Raw genomic sequence first — 16,664 nt, forward strand, 5'->3', positions numbered from 1 at the left:
CGGTACTATAGAAGCAAAGAACCAAGAATAGAGACATATATGTATTATAATATATGAGCCTAGCATGTTTAAATGGTCATAATAACTACGTGATTTTCTATGTAAAATAATACGTGGGAAGTACAGAATCAATCCAAATAAACGAAGAAATCATGCATGTCACTGTGTACAGCAAAAGCATAAGTAACAGACAAACAAAGCATGATTTGTGTGAAACAAAACGTATATAAAGTAGAAGCATATATGATAAACAAAGGAAGCACAACTAGTTAGAAAAAAATCATAATGCTATCACAATGCATATGCGACACATGTTAATACAAAAATTTGAACATGCAAAATTACTAGCTTGTCACCAAGAGTATGGTAAACATATTAATGGTTTGGTTTGTAAAACAAATAACGCTCTTCACAATGTAGCAACAAGTTAAAAAATTAGAAACATCTTTCTGTTGCCGCAAATTATATGGACGGAAAAACAGATAAATCATAGGAACCGTAGATATTGCAAAGCATCAAATTATTGTTGTATCAATGTAAGTTCAAGATGCTGAATTGACATGGTTGGTCAAGTTCAAGCAGCCAGTACACGGTAAGTCTATATATATACTAGTAGTTCGGGCGCCTCCTGAAAGGAAGTTTGGGTGTTGCCAACTTGTCGTTGCCCTTTTCATTGCTTCTGCTGCTCCTTACATGTACATGAACATTAGCATATTTTAGTACGGCTGATTGATTATAGTTAGTGACAGTAATTCAGATATGATACTAAAATGACAATTGGACTGCTAATTATATCAGATTCAGTAATGTTCAGTATACAACCATGAACAGTTGGTAGCATAGTTTCTATAACACAGAATTGATCTTACAAAAAGAGAACAAATAGTACATCAAAAGTGGATGCCCGGACAACTGGTAGCATAGAACACAAAATTAATCATGTTGGTTACACTTAAATTCTTATCAAAAGAGAGAAAATAGCACATCAAAAGCAGATGCACGAATGACCTTGTCCATTTCAGGAAGGTCGAAATGCTCGATTAGCATGGAGGTGGGTGTTGTCATGACGGCAGTGCTATTGGTTGCATGGCACCCGTTGGACGTCGGCGAGGAGACTTCGGGGAGTACTTCTCATTTTTTTCAGATAAAGTAAAAATGTTATACGTAACCACAAGTAATGTATTAAGCTTACGATTGGGTGGCAAGGTTTTTTTTCTTAGCACCTACCCACACATCACCTAGCATTGGTGCTAGGTAATTTCGCCTACCTGCAGTGTTTGGTTAGCATCTAGTGATGTAGATACTCTAAGCCATAGCCTGGTGTTGTCCGAAACAAAATGTATACTTTCTCACAAGAAGTACTGCCTGATTAAGGATAATTGGACTCACCCTAGCACATAACAGTCACACGAAAATAGTTTATATGATATTCTGGAATGACGGAAGAGAAAGTGTAAGGGGCACTAGAGTATAGAAGAAAATTAGAATGTACATATTATCAGTTACCTGTAAATAATAAAGTACTGTTGTAGTTTCACTTATCAGACCAGCTGCGAAGAAAGAAAACCTGTCAGGCATGAACAAATTATGATAAACGTAGTTAATTTGAGCATGATAGCTGTAGATTATGATAAAAATGGTTCCGAGAGAGTAGCTTTAGGGCATGCGTTTCAGGGTGGATCAATAGGATTTGAAGCAAGCCGATGAAATATTTTAACAATCTATCAGAATGATAGAACTTGTGATGCAGTAAAGGCAGTTTTCCGACATGATCAATTTCAGCTAGCAGAACATATAGATGGAACATATATTCATGGAAGATGATAACTAACAAAGAAGGAAAAGGTTAATTTCATGGGAACATAAAATTCATCCTCCTGCAACCATAGATGCACAAAATTATTGACAGAAAGTGTCCAAGCCATCAGAAATACTGCTTTTTGGGCAGAACAAAGAGATCATGAGGCGCACCAAATCACCTCTGACCAAAGAAAAAGAGAACAAAAGAGCACAGATACTACCATGATAGCTAACTTTCCGATCATCTCTGTAACATGGGTAGCGCTAACAATGGAACAGAAGAAAATCTTTGTGAAATTGGGTTTACTTAAAAATGCACGCAATGCTATGTTCACTAATTGCTGGATTGACTAAATATTGCTCCCATAGTGAGACACAAGAATGCAGAACACAAGATATGAAGGAGTGTCGGGAACAAAAGGCAGACTCATTTTCCTGTTCTAGAGACGCCTTCAATTTTCACTACAGCAAATATAGCAAGAATGCTTACAATTTAATGATTGAAGCTTTGGTAGAAAGCGATCTGTTGGGTCTATGGCATTTGCAATTCCTGAAAAACATAATGGGCTATCAATTAGTAAAACAGTACAAAATGCCGAGTAAGGTTGTTTTCCTTTTCTTTTCCAGAGAGTTAAAAGTGTACATTGTAGGTGTGAGTATCGCAGAAAACGAACCTATTAGTATGCATCTTGAGAACTGGTGGTTGGTAAGCATGAAAACGTCATGTAGCACAGCCCGGTCTCGTGTTATTAAGTAGTCCATCTCATCCGCAATGATCAATCTGGCAAGCAGTGACATACAGTTCAGGTAGCAGGATCAAAATGGCAAGAAAAACCATTATCGTACAAGCAGGTTCAAATAGTTCCTACATCCTCCTCCTTAAAGTTTCTTTCTGAGAAAACATACGCTGCAGTTGCTGAAGTGGTGACAATTTTCCACTTGCCTTTTTTCAAACCTGGAATTTTCTTTGTGAGAAAATATATTGATCTTACAGAACTATAGCAGAACCTATGGACACATAAATCAATCTTACTGAATTTGTTACATGCCCGCACCCGAAATAGTATGGCTACACCCAAAAGCATAACAAATTCACAAAGGGAAGGACCTGTGGCTTTGGACCTTCGATCCGTTTGTGGGGAAGCAATTTAAAAGTGCTTCGTCAACCCCAAAATATTATGGCTTCGCCACTCATTTACATATTTTGTTACATACTGACATATAAATCCAGGGACATGAGTAAAGAAAAATAGAACTTGTGAATGCACAACTCCTCTAGATAAAATTGTTCTACCTCTTAGTACATAGCCAGACATGGTATATCAGTTAGGAGAATAAAACACAACATAACAATGGGAAGTAAAGAATATTTCACTCTCTAATGACACAAACAAATTAAGTCAGAGAAATAAACAAATACTGGTAGTTGTAACCTGAAAAGTATGCACACCCACATACAAGTGTTAAAGGATCTAAAATAACGAGGTATCCCATTAAGTACCTTGTTAAAGAAATCCGATTCAGCATATGGTGATCTGAATCCAAGTAAGAGAAATCAGGGATTTTATCCAGAAATTCACATCAAAATCTTCCTCTCTAACTTGAAGAGAAACATACAAGCAAATCATTCAGCTATTGTATTGTTCAGATAACTTGTTCAAACTGGAGAAAGTATGTAGTACCGAGTATGACAGTTTTCTTATGCATCCAATCAGTAGCTATATCCTACCTAAGATTCTATCAGCCGCTCTCAAATACAAAAGCATAGCAGATCGACCCAAGAATTACCATTTTCTTCTTTAGTTCCTTTCACTTCTCCAACTCAAAAAAAGAGCTGGACAGAACACGGTAAATAAGGCATGAAATAAACAGCACCCACTTCTAATATCTAATATAAACATTTTACAGTTGAAATAGGGAAATCAAAGATTGAATTTAAGCCTCATTACTCAGAGTATCTCATAATTATTTTTGTTGAAAATCAGATGAATGGACTCCCATAAACACTAATTCTGACCAGCAACCCTCGTGCGCAATGCGCATAGAGGCCGACATGTATCCCTTCCTCTCTCTCAAGCCCCGTGATGACAGGAAGAATCTCCTGCATACTGTGAGCACAGAGAATGATATAAAATGCGATGAGAGCAGCAATGCATTGAAAGAGCTACGCATGAGGCATTTACGTGTACGTGGTGGACTACCCTTCTTCTCCTTGTTGAGCGGTGGCAACTGGAACGCAAGCCAGTAAGCCACGATAGTCGGTCTACATACAACAGGGCCACCACCACCAAACAATTTCTGAAAAATCTACCCCAACAAAGAAACAACAGCCTAAAAACACCTAAGCCTTCCATACCCAAAAAGAGAAAATCATGATACAAAAACAAACATGAAGCAATGGCTGCATCCACCACACAGACCACCAATGCACTCGAGCAGGCACACATCACCAAGAAGCCCGCAATCCACAAACTCGCAGCAACACACATCAAACATCTAGCAGAACAATACAGCAGCAACACTAAAAACCTACATGTTTATTTTGATTATATTTGGGCCCTGCTAGGAGCAACATGTTCTAGATCTCAGGTTTGGTGACACGTTCCAAGTTTAGCTCAATCTGCAAAATTAAATAACATTCAGACATTCTGAATAAGGATAACTGAATGTGAATACAGTAAACATGGGAGTTTCTATGTTTACTTTTTACTCACCAAACAATATGCTTTAGAGAATCAAGAAAAGGATCACTGGTATGCCCATTCTTTCAAAAGCTTCAACCAAATGTTGCATTCAATATCCCTGGGCTAGGCAAATATATATCTGAAAAGATATTGAGTGATGTCAAATTATCAATAGCTCCAACACATTTCCATTTTGCAGCTTCTAACCAAAAGCACTACAAAAGACAAGACAATAAAGAGAGGTGATTTGACCATAAACCCATAATAGTGATAAAAAGAACAATATCTAATTATCTGCACAAGTAGATAGCTCCCATGTAAGATGAGGTTACATGATTTTTTTGGTTGCATCACACAAGCTCCTTAACTGTAAGTTAGATTACATGTACCAACAAATTCAAACATAAAAGTGTTGTGATTCTATTGGTTTTTTATGTCCACCGTGCAGGGCATAAACCTTCTTACATTATTGCTGTACTCTATCAAATAAAAATTCAACAACTTAGACATCAGATCCGATAGAATCAGAATTTTTTTGTGATTTGGATATACACGCAACATCTATAATATTTTTCCTTGAGATCTAAATACATCTCTCATCTTATTTCATCATTTTTTTAGTAAAAAATCTGAAAAATGTAACCTAAAATTTCATGCAGCTAAGAAATTGAGATATTGTTCAACTTTCATAACCTCAAAATGCATGGGTAATTACCAATTAGCACTAGTAGGAAAAGGGGCTTTTACCCCGGTTCATAAGGGCCTTTAGTCCCGGTTCTGGAACCGGGACTAAAGGGTCGTTACTAATGCCCTAGCCCTTTAGTCCCGGTTCATACACGAACCGGGACTAAAGGCCGTCCACGTGGCCGGTGCGTGGAGCCCAGGCAGGAGGGCCTTTGGTCCCGGTTGGTGCCACCAACCGGGACCAATAGGCATCCACGCGTCAGCACCTGGCAGGAGCTGAGGTTTTTGTTTTTTTAAAGGGGGGGTTTGGGGGTTTTGGGGGGTTACTTTAGGTTGTTATTAGGTAGCTATTAGAGAGAAGTGTCCTCTCTTATATCTCCGTGCTTGGTTTACCAATGCTACGTACTGCTATGCCTAAACATGGCTTAGATTGAAGTGAAGGCAACATGTGGTGCATGTCGAAAGTAATACTAATCCGGACTTGATCAAGTTTGGATTGTACTACTTTCGACACGCAACACATGCATGTTGCCTTCACTTCAATCCAATCCATGTTCATTTCACCCGCTGATATATAATAACTCTTCATGCGCGCATCATGCATCATCATATATAATAACAAGTCCTACTAATCATCATCATACAACTTCTACTCGTTATTAATAACAAGTCATACGATCATCATCCTCACAGTCATCGAACCAACCCTACTTAATTGTTCTTAGCACATGATCATCAGTATTAGGTAGGACCGAAATACCCTCTTTAAGGTAAAATAGCATAAAACAATATAGACCCTGACTCTCCATTATGGAGAATGGAGATCATCCTGTCTCCAATTCTTGCGCCTCGCTTCCTTTTGCTTCCAAGAACCTCCTTGCGACTGTCCATACATTTTTTCCATTCTTTGATTTGCATGTCTCCACTTCTTTTAGAAATCCGGTATGGACAGTTGAGATTCGTAGGATGACCTGGTTGTATATTCAAAACATCAAGCCTACCATTCTGATACATCAAATGAGGCACACAATCCTCTGGGATTATCTGTTGAAAAACATAGTAATAACTTCATAGTTAGCAATGATAATGTACTAGTTTTAGAACTATGCAAAATATGCACGGATGCCGTAATAGTAAGAAATCTTACCAGGGTATCTCCATAGTAGTTACTGTAGTTCAACACGTGCACTAGTGGCACGTATTGACCATAATGTTGAGGAGTTTGATTGTAGATATTGTAATTCTCAATATCAGTACAAAATCCGACCAGATGAGTTTTCTCCTTATAAGTTAACTCAGAGCCATCGGTGTAGTAGGTTCTGTCTACCATGTTCCGCACATTGTTTGAACAATCAAAATAAGCTGTCAATGAAAATAAGTTGTCAACTATTTTGAAATGAACAATATAAATTAGCTAATAACTATGTTTGAGAAACTCACATAGCGGTAGAATTGGAGGCGTATCAACAAGGACCCAAATGTCCATATTGTCTTGCTCGATGTCAGGATCACCAAGATCCATGGTGACAAGCATACCCTCATCAAAACCATACATCTTGCAAAATGCTTCCCAATTTTTGCAACCAAAATGGGTTACGCTCTCAGAATTATACAGCTTTACTTCAAAATCTATATCATGATGGGTCCTTAGGTGAATTTTCTTTGTTTCCATACTTTCATGGTCTTCAAAACCTATCCTCTCCAAGACGTAGCGTCTTGCATGGCATGGGATAAGCTAGCCGAATTGTAAAAGATGAAAAGTACACGTTGAAATAGTTGAAGTCGTGCTTAATTATGAAAAAATAACACTTGTCGTCGTTGCGTACCGTTTCAACATCGAACGTCTCCTCCAGCTTAATACTGAAGCGCCGATCTTCGTCCAGGTGAGGCCTGTCGCACTGACCTCGGTCGTCGTGGCACCAGTCGCACTCCCCCGGGAGACTTTCGTCGTCCGAGTACGACATTTCCTATGTTCATAATTCAAATATTAAACATCTACAATTAAATATGTACTAAAAAACCTAAGTTAGATCATTATTATTCATCACGGGTTGACTATCGGTTTGTCGAGTCTTTTCTTGAAAACTCTCAGCTCACGTGGTGTATACATTCGACCGTTGGTGATGGTCGCTCCTCCCTTTGTCCCCGTGTGCATTACACCAAAATGTCTAGCTAGCACACGGGAACAAAGGAGAAGCGACCCCCACGACAACAGTCGGGATTCTTCGTCCTCTCATATATATATGGTGGAACTCTCCCTCACTGATTCCTCTCTGACATTTGCGACCGTCGGTGATGGTAGCTCCTCCTTTCGTTCTCGAGTGCATTACACCAAATTGTCTAGCACACGGGAACGAAGGAGAAGCTACCCCCACGACAACAGTCGGGATTCTTCGTCCTCTCATATATGGTGGAGACTCGACAGACTTACAGTCAACCCGAAATATCGTTTAATTATCTTTCTAAAAGAGGATTTGGCTGGTCTCACCTCGATGTCGGAGGGGGCAGTGACGGGGACGACGGCGGGGATGATGGAGGGGCCGGGGGCTCCTAGATATCTGCGAAAACAAAAACCCTATAAGCTATCAACTAATCATAGTGCTCTCCAGTTTTAGCATTCAAAGTAGGATCGGAGTAGTTTTCCACTTTGAGCATTCAATAAGCAAAATCAAATCACAAAATAAAGTAGTATTCAAATTAGGATGCATTCAATTATAAGCAAAACTACATCATCTCCATGCGTCCGTACATCATCGAATATTATCACTAATACACCTCGAATACTATCATACATATAGCATCGCTAGTACAGCTAGAACAGTAGCGCCCGACGGGTATCGGCCCGGGCGGTGGACACCCAAAGGGACGGAACCATCACAGGATCATAGCTCCAGTGAGATCCCTGAAGAACCTGCCAGGTATTGTCGAACCTGCCCTCTAACGCAACCATGTAGCGACGGACGTGCTGGTCCTCCTCGCTGACACGGTGACGTACCACCTCCGCGGTGTCCGGAAGCCTCGGCACCGTCACTGGCCCACGCGAGCGCCACCAAATAAGGATCGGGTCAACGACGGGCTGGTTCCTCCAACCTACGCCCACCGGAAGGTAGCACCTCCCAAAACCAGCCCGGCGGAGCCCAGTCCCGGACATGGCCCCTCTAATCAAGCCGGCCTCCTCCGCCGAGTCGACGACGAGGATGCGGGATAGGCATCGTCGACGTAGATGCGGGAATAATTGCTTTAACTAAAAAAACAAACTAGTTCTATTAATTTCCTTGCTAAAAATAAACTACTTCTATAGTAAAATAAACTAGTTTTGTTAAATCAACTAGTTCAACTACTAATTAAGCACTTACTATAAATAAAATAAAGTAGTTTTATTAATTAATCAACTAGTTCAACTACTAAGCACTTACTATAAATAAATAAAATAAAGTAGTTCTTACTAAAAATAAACTACTTCTATATATAGTAAAATTTAATAAAATAGTTCTATTAATTAATCAACTAGTTCGACTACTAAGCACCTACTATAAATAAATAAAATAAAGTAGTTCTTACTAAAAATAAACTACTTCTATATATAGTAAAATTTAATAAAATAGTTCTATTAATTAATCAACTAGTTCAACTACTAAGCACTTACTATAAATATATAAAATAAAGTGGTTCTTACTAAAAATAAACTACTTCTATATATAGTAAAATTTAATAAAATAGTTTTATTAAATCAACTAGCTAGTTCAACTACTAAGCACTTACAACCTAAAATCATATAGCTACATTATATTCATACATACATAGTTCTATAAAATTGTATGAACATTATATTCATACATACATAGCCACATCCATTCATCATATAGCTACCACATACATATATATATATACATTATATATATGAAAAAATGCAACGAACAAAAAAATAATACAAATTATATGAAAAAAATAAACAGAGCCGTGGCGTGGCGGCAGCTCACATCGGGCGACGGAGGGCGACGGCGTGGGCGGCGGAGGGCGACGGCGTGGGTGGCAGAGGGCGACGGCGACCGCGGCGGGCCGGGGGCGGAGGGCGACGATGACGTACGGGCGACGGCTCGGGGGCGCGCGGCGGAGGCCGACGGCGAGGGCGGCGGGGGGCGGAGGACGACGGCGACGGGCGATGGCGTGGGCTCGGGGGCACGGGCGACGGCGGCGGGGCAGCCTGGCGGCGTAGATCGAGCTCGTGGCGTCGTCGGGCGGGGGGAAACTGGCGATGGAAATCTGAAAATTTCCTAAGTGCTGCTTATATAGCAAAGGCTTTGGTCCCGGTTCAACGCACAAACCGGAACCAATACCCACCCTTTAGTCCCGATTGGTGGCACCAACCGGGACCAAAGGCCTCTTTTCACCAGCGCAAAGGGCGGGAAGCAGAGGGCTTTGGTCCCGGTTGGTGGCACCAACCGGGACCAAAGGGGAGCATTGGTTCTGGTTGGAGCCACCAACCGGGACTAATGTGCTGGCGCGGTGCGGTGGGAAGTTTAATCCCACCTCGCAAGCTGAGAGAGCTCAGCACATGTTTATAAGCTGCGTTGCAGCTCAGGTGCTGAGCTCCTCTCTAATATGCAGGGATTACATGCCTACCTTTGTCACTGCCATGTTGGGCCTATTGGGCCTGCGGGCCTGCATCCTGGCCCATGTGCAGATGGGTTTCTAGTCGTATGCAGGCCGTGTGGCCCATTAGGCGGCATTTTTTTATTTTTTTCCAGTATTTTTTTGTTTTTTGAATTATTTATTTTCTTTTGATTTTTGCTTTATTTTTTTATTCTTTTTGCTTTTAGCTCAGAATAATTATAAACTTTCTATTACTCCATTAGTTTCCAAATTTGAATAGTTTAAATTTCATCCGGAAACTCGTCTGTTACAAAGGGATTTCATTTTTTAAAACTTATTTGAACTCCTGACTTTTTGTGTGTTCAAAATGCACCATTCAAAGCCACATCATCATTTTTCAATCCTTTCTGACTTCATTTGTTATTTTTCACGCATTTACTAATTATTTTGAGCTATAAGACCCTAAAATTGAAAAGCATTTCAAATGAACTCTGAAAAGGTTGAAAGTTGGCATGATATCATCATTTCATCCACATAGCATGTGCAAGAAAGTTGAGAGGGTTACGGCAAAAACTGGATGCACTTCGTGTACAAAACGGACAATCTCTTTCAAAGTATCAAGATTTCATCCGAAAACTCGTCTGTTACAAAGGGATTTCATTTTTTAAAACTTATTTGAACTCCTGAATTTTTGTGTGTTCAAAATGCACCATTCAAAGCCACATCATCATTTTTCAATCCTTTCTGACTTCATTTGTTATTTTTCATGCATTTACTAATTATTTTGAGCTATAAGACCCTAAAATTGAAAAGCATTTCAAATGAACTCTGAAAAGGTTGAAAGTTGGCATGATATCATCATTTCATCCACATAGCATGTGCAAGAAAGTTGAGAGGGTTACGGCAAAAACTGGATGCACTTCGTGTACAAAACGGACAATCTCTTTTAAAGTATCACGATTTCATCCGGAACATCGTCTGTTACAAAGGGATTTCATTTTTTAAAACTTATTTGAACTCCTGACTTTTTGTGTGTTCAAAATGCACCATTCCAAGCCACATCATCATTTTTCAATCCTTTCTGACTTCATTTGTTATTTTTCATGCATTTACTAATTATTTTGAGCTATAAGACCCTAAAATTGAAAAGCATTTCAAATGAACTCCGAAAAGGTTGAAAGTTGGCATGATATCATCATTTCATCCACATAGCATGTGCAAGAAAGTTGAGAGGGTTACGGCAAAAACTGGATGCACTTCGTGTACAAAACAGACAATCTCTTTCAAAGTATCAGGATTTCATCCGGAAACTCGTCTGTTACAAAGGGATTTCATTTTTTAAAACTTATTTGAACTCCTGACTTTTTGTGTGTTCAAAATGCACCATTCAAAGCCACATCATCATTTTTCAATCCTTTCTGACTTCATTTGTTATTTTTCATGCATTTACTAATTATTTTGAGCTATAAGACCCTAAAATTGAAAAGCATTTCAAATGAACTCCGAAAAGGTTGAAAGTTGGCATGATATCATCATTTCATCCACATAGCATGTGCAAGAAAGTTGAGAGGGTTACGGCAAAAACTGGATGCACTTCGTGTACAAAACAGACAATCTCTTTCAAAGTATCAGGATTTCATCCGGAAACTCGTCTGTTACAAAGGGATTTCATTTTTTAAAACTTATTTGAACTCCTGACTTTTTGTGTGTTCAAAATGCACCATTCAAAGCCACATCATCATTTTTCAATCCTTTCTGACTTCATTTGTTATTTTTCATGCATTTACTAATTATTTTGAGCTATAAGACCCTAAAATTGAAAAGCATTTCAAATGAACTCTGAAAAGGTTGAAAGTTGGCATGATATCATCATTTCATCCACATAGCATGTGCAAGAAAGTTGAGAGGGTTACGGCAAAAACTGGATGCACTTCGTGTACAAAACAGACAATCTCTTTCAAAGTATCAGGATTTCATCCGGAAACTCGTCTATTACAAAGGGATTTCATTTTTTAAAACTTATTTGAACTCCTGACTTTTTGTGTGTTCAAAATGCACCATTCGAAGCCACATCATCATTTTTCAATCCTTTCTGACTTCATTTGTTATTTTTCATGCATTTACTAATTATTTTGAGCTATAAGACCCTAAAATTGAAAAGCATTTCAAATGAACTCTGAAAAGGTTGAAAGTTGGCATGATATCATCATTTCATCCACATAGCATGTGCAAGAAAGTTGAGAGGGTTACGGCAAAAACTGGATGCACTTCGTGTACAAAACGGACAATCTCTTTCAAAGTATCAGGATTTCATCCGGAAACTCGTCTGTTACATAGGGATTTCATTTTTTTAAACTTATTTGAACTCCTGACTTTTTGTGTGTTCAAAATGCACCATTCAAAGCCACATCATCATTTTTCAATCCTTTCTGACTTCATTTGTTATTTTTCATGCATTTACTAATTATTTTGAGCTATAAGACCCTAAAATTGAAAAGCATTTCAAATGAACTCTGAAAAGGTTGAAAGTTGGCATGATATCATCATTTCATCCACATAGCATGTGCAAGAAAGTTGAGAGGGTTACGGCAAAAACTGGATGCACTTCGTGTACAAAACAGACAATCTCTTTCAAAGTATCAGGATTTCATCCGGAAACTCGTCTATTACAAAGGGATTTCATTTTTTAAAACTTATTTGAACTCCTGACTTTTTGTGTGTTCAAAATGCACCATTCGAAGCCACATCATCATTTTTCAATCCTTTCTGACTTCATTTGTTATTTTTCATGCATTTACTAATTATTTTGAGCTATAAGACCCTAAAATTGAAAAGCATTTCAAATGAACTCTGAAAAGGTTGAAAGTTGGCATGATATCATCATTTCATCCACATAGCATGTGCAAGAAAGTTGAGAGGGTTACGGCAAAAACTGGATGCACTTCGTGTACAAAACGGACAATCTCTTTCAAAGTATCAGGATTTCATCCGGAAACTCGTCTGTTACATAGGGATTTCATTTTTTTAAACTTATTTGAACTCCTGACTTTTTGTGTGTTCAAAATGCACCATTCAAAGCCACATCATCATTTTTCAATCCTTTCTGACTTCATTTGTTATTTTTCATGCATTTACTAATTATTTTGAGCTATAAGACCCTAAAATTGAAAAGCATTTCAAATGAACTCTGAAAAGGTTGAAAGTTGGCATGATATCATCATTTCATCCACATAGCATGTGCAAGAAAGTTGAGAGGGTTACGGCAAAAACTGGATGCACTTCGTGTACAAAACAGACAATCTCTTTCAAAGTATCAGGATTTCATCCGGAAACTCGTCTATTACAAAGGGATTTCATTTTTTAAAACTTATTTGAACTCCTGACTTTTTGTGTGTTCAAAATGCACCATTCGAAGCCACATCATCATTTTTCAATCCTTTCTGACTTCATTTGTTATTTTTCATGCATTTACTAATTATTTTGAGCTATAAGACCCTAAAATTGAAAAGCATTTCAAATGAACTCTGAAAAGGTTGAAAGTTGGCATGATATCATCATTTCATCCACATAGCATGTGCAAGAAAGTTGAGAGGGTTACGGCAAAAACTGGATGCACTTCGTGTACAAAACGGACAATCTCTTTCAAAGTATCAGGATTTCATCCGGAAACTCGTCTGTTACAAAGGGATTTCATTTTTTAAAACTTATTTGAACTCCTGACTTTTTGTGTGTTCAAAATTTATTTTACTGCTGCTATTTTTACTTAATTTATTAAGGTTTATTTATTGTAGTTACTATAGTTTATTTTATTTTATTTTATTAAGTTTATTTAGTTTTATTTATTTTATTAAGGTTTATTTATTTATAAATATAAAAAAATTAACATAGATGCACTTCTAGAGAAAATTCAACCTAAATTCATAATAAATTTCTATGAAATTTACTATGAATTTAGGTCAAATTTCCTGTATAAGGGCATCTATTTTCACTTTAAGAGAAGCTCAACAAGGCATAGAGGGACGGGCTTATAAACTGGTGTGAGCGCCCTTCGGTTGGCGAGGTGGGACTAAACACTGGCCGCAACTAGGACCAGCCCTTTAGTCCCGGTTTGTGGTATGAACCAGGACTAAAGGGTAGTGGGCCAGGAGCGTGGCCCATTGGTCCCGGTTTGTACCACCAACCGGGACCAAAGGGTCCATACGAACCGGGACCAATGCCCACGAGGCCCCGGCCGGCCCCCTGGGCTCACGAACCGGGACCAATACTCACATTAGTCCCGATTCGTGACTGAACCGGGGCTAATGTGAAAACTGCCCTGTGACCTAAGCCCTGTTTTCTACTAGTGTAGGATGTACAGTACAAATGTATAAGTTGTAAAATTAATTAATTATGTCGAAGCTCATGACAAACAAATAATTCGTGGTGATGGTTGTATCAAATGCCAAGAGAGAATCTACAGAGCAATGCAATTGTGCAAGAAATTAGCACCAGAAACTATATATATGTGACTCGGTCTAACACTCCAGACTTGCATAGCATCACATCAATCTCAAATCATTCATGAAACACCAAGACAGCCGCCAAGTCGCTCCTCCTCCTTCAAGAAAGAAAGCTAGGGTTTCTGCCTCTCGCCGGCGCCGCCGCATGTCCGCCTCGTCTCCGGTGGCCCTAGGGCCATGAGGCGCGGTGGATCCTCCCAAGGGCCGGCGGGAGGGCTCCGTTTTCAGTCTTTTTTTCCTGTCTTGTTAGGGTTTGTGTCCTGCTCAGGAAGGCGAGACGGTGGCGGCTCCCTGAAGATGGAATAAAGGTCTCCCCGCCTAACCCCCGTTCCGGCGGTGCATCTAGCATCGTTGGTGGGCGTGTGGAGGTGTGTCTCTGGCGGATCTATCTTTGGTGGATTTGCTCGGATCTCGTCATTGTTCGTCTATGTTGGTGTGTCTTCGGGTTGAATCCTTCCAACCTACGTTATTCTTCATCGGCGGCGGTTACTATTCTGGTGCGTTGGTCCTATGGGGCCTTAGCACGACGACTTCCCGACTGTCTACTACAACAAGTTGTGCCCGACTCCGGCGATGGAGGGGTGACGACGGCCGCGCGCCTTCGGCTCGCTTCAGTGCTTGTAGTCGTCGCTAGGTGGTCTACGGATCTGGATGTAATTTTTATTTCTGGTGTTCGTTGTACTGCCATGATTGAAGATGAATAGATTGGAAGTGTTTCTGCAAAAAAAATCATTCATGACAAATCAAACAAAAATAGCACCGACAGGGCAATGAAGCCATACCTATTGAACACTCAAGAAAGATGAATTGGTTCATGGAAAGCTTTTCATAAAATAGATCACCTCTTGAAGAGAAGGGCTGCAACTCCAAGAGCATTTTCTGAAAAAAAAAGGGAGGAGAATGACGCAAAAAGTGACATGGGGAAGAAAGGAAGGAAAGAGATGCGGGCACATATAGTCGAGCTTCCCGCGGATGTCTCCCCGGCAGCACGCACGAGGGATGAGGACGACTGCGGCGACACCACAGACTGCTCGACCTCCTCGTCCGTTTCTCTCCATCCCCAGCTTGTCCCCATCCTACGCGAGCTTCAGATCGAGGACATCGTGGGGCGGGATTAGCACGACCATGTGCTAGGACTGGAGGCGCAACGGGACTTGGTGTCGCGGGCGAGGATGCGGAACTGACAACGGCTCCTTCCTCTCACCCATGGCCTCCCACGGCAACCTCGTCCGAGTTGTGCTCGTCCTCATGCGGCTTGCTCGCGATGAGAGCTCGCGGCTTGCTCGGGACGAGAGCTCACGGCGGGTGAGAGGGGACGAGGTCGACGGTGGTGGGGAGAAGGTGAGGAGAGGAGAGAAGAGGAGGTGGCGGCGGCTGTGGGGGAGGCAGCCGTTGACTGGCGGCGGCGGCGACGGACAAGGGAGAGGAATCGGGGATATAAGGTTGGGGAGCGGGGGCTGGGCCTGGGCATCCGTTTCTCTCTGTACTATTTTATTTTCTCGACACAGTAAAAGACAGGTGCACATCGCCAGGGATCGCCATTTACGCGACCCTTATTGTGTTTGACGGGGCTTCCGGCGGTACAGAAGTCTATATTTGGTGTTGAAATTCAGAAACTAGCAGCAGTCGGTAACCCCAAACATCCAAGGGAAGATGCCGCTGCCACACACACATTGGCCCCACTAGCAACTACACTAGACGGACGGATCAGCATGTTCCATCTTTTTCTTTTCCTTCTTACACGAGCATGCATGAATAGCAATGCTAATTCGCACGGAAAAAGAAAATGTATATAGCAAAGTTGACATATTGAAACTTACAGTGAACCAAATGTCATGTCCAATGACATATATACTTGCTACTCTAGTTACATGCATTGCCGAACGCCGACAGAGCAGATTAGACCGAATTACATATCTGTCCAGACAATTCGCCGGTCAAACAAGGCGTGAAAGGAAAAGACTTCTTTACAAATGCTTGTGGGTTGTGAAAAACAGGTTCGGCCCATCGTGTTATCTTTTCTAGGTGCTCAACTCTAGAGTTCTCCAGATGATAGGCAAATCCTTGTTGTGATCTGGTCAAGAAGACGACATCTTTGTCGAAAGGATGGAATCCAAGAAAAGCAATGTGACAATATTCACGTCGAGTTTTCTTCGCCGCAGGTCCTAACTTAAGGTGTGCTCTCATAAAGAAATCATAATCAGACTCTTCTGGACCTTTCACGGTGTCAGTGCCAACATCATCGTCATAATAACATTCTCTCTCTTCTTGTAAAGAAGATGGGCGGTCGACATGTTGATTGTCTTGTCTTTGCATCACGTGCATAAGGTCAATATGATGCTTCAACACCCACTCATATTGTCCATAAGATTCATCCATCATCCAAACCCGAAGTTGATACGGA

The 16,664-nt window shown here is 40.4% G+C and overlaps 1 long non-coding RNA gene across 5 annotated transcripts; it reads right to left on the reverse strand.

Annotated features, from left to right (window-relative positions):
- Window positions 1-1,290: 1,290 nt before the first annotated feature.
- LOC109736912 (uncharacterized) lies at window positions 1,291-15,113 on the reverse strand. Of its 5 annotated transcripts, none has more exons than XR_012187994.1 (6): window positions 15,043-15,113; window positions 4,515-4,699; window positions 3,302-4,420; window positions 2,475-2,755; window positions 2,291-2,350; window positions 1,291-1,567 (listed from the first exon to the last, which is right to left on the reverse strand). It is a non-coding gene; the product is annotated as an uncharacterized lncRNA (long non-coding RNA). The 5 variants fall into 5 exon arrangements; XR_012187995.1 differs by having other exon boundaries at window positions 1,293-1,567; window positions 2,475-2,581; XR_012187993.1 differs by lacking the exon at window positions 1,291-1,567 and having other exon boundaries at window positions 1,588-2,350; window positions 2,475-2,581; window positions 2,670-2,755.
- Between the last annotated feature and the right edge of the window lie 1,551 nt (window positions 15,114-16,664).

The sequence above is a fragment of the Aegilops tauschii genome, chromosome 1 (genome assembly GCF_002575655.3).
Source record: "Aegilops tauschii subsp. strangulata cultivar AL8/78 chromosome 1, Aet v6.0, whole genome shotgun sequence".
Classification (NCBI taxonomy): domain Eukaryota; kingdom Viridiplantae; phylum Streptophyta; class Magnoliopsida; order Poales; family Poaceae; genus Aegilops; species Aegilops tauschii.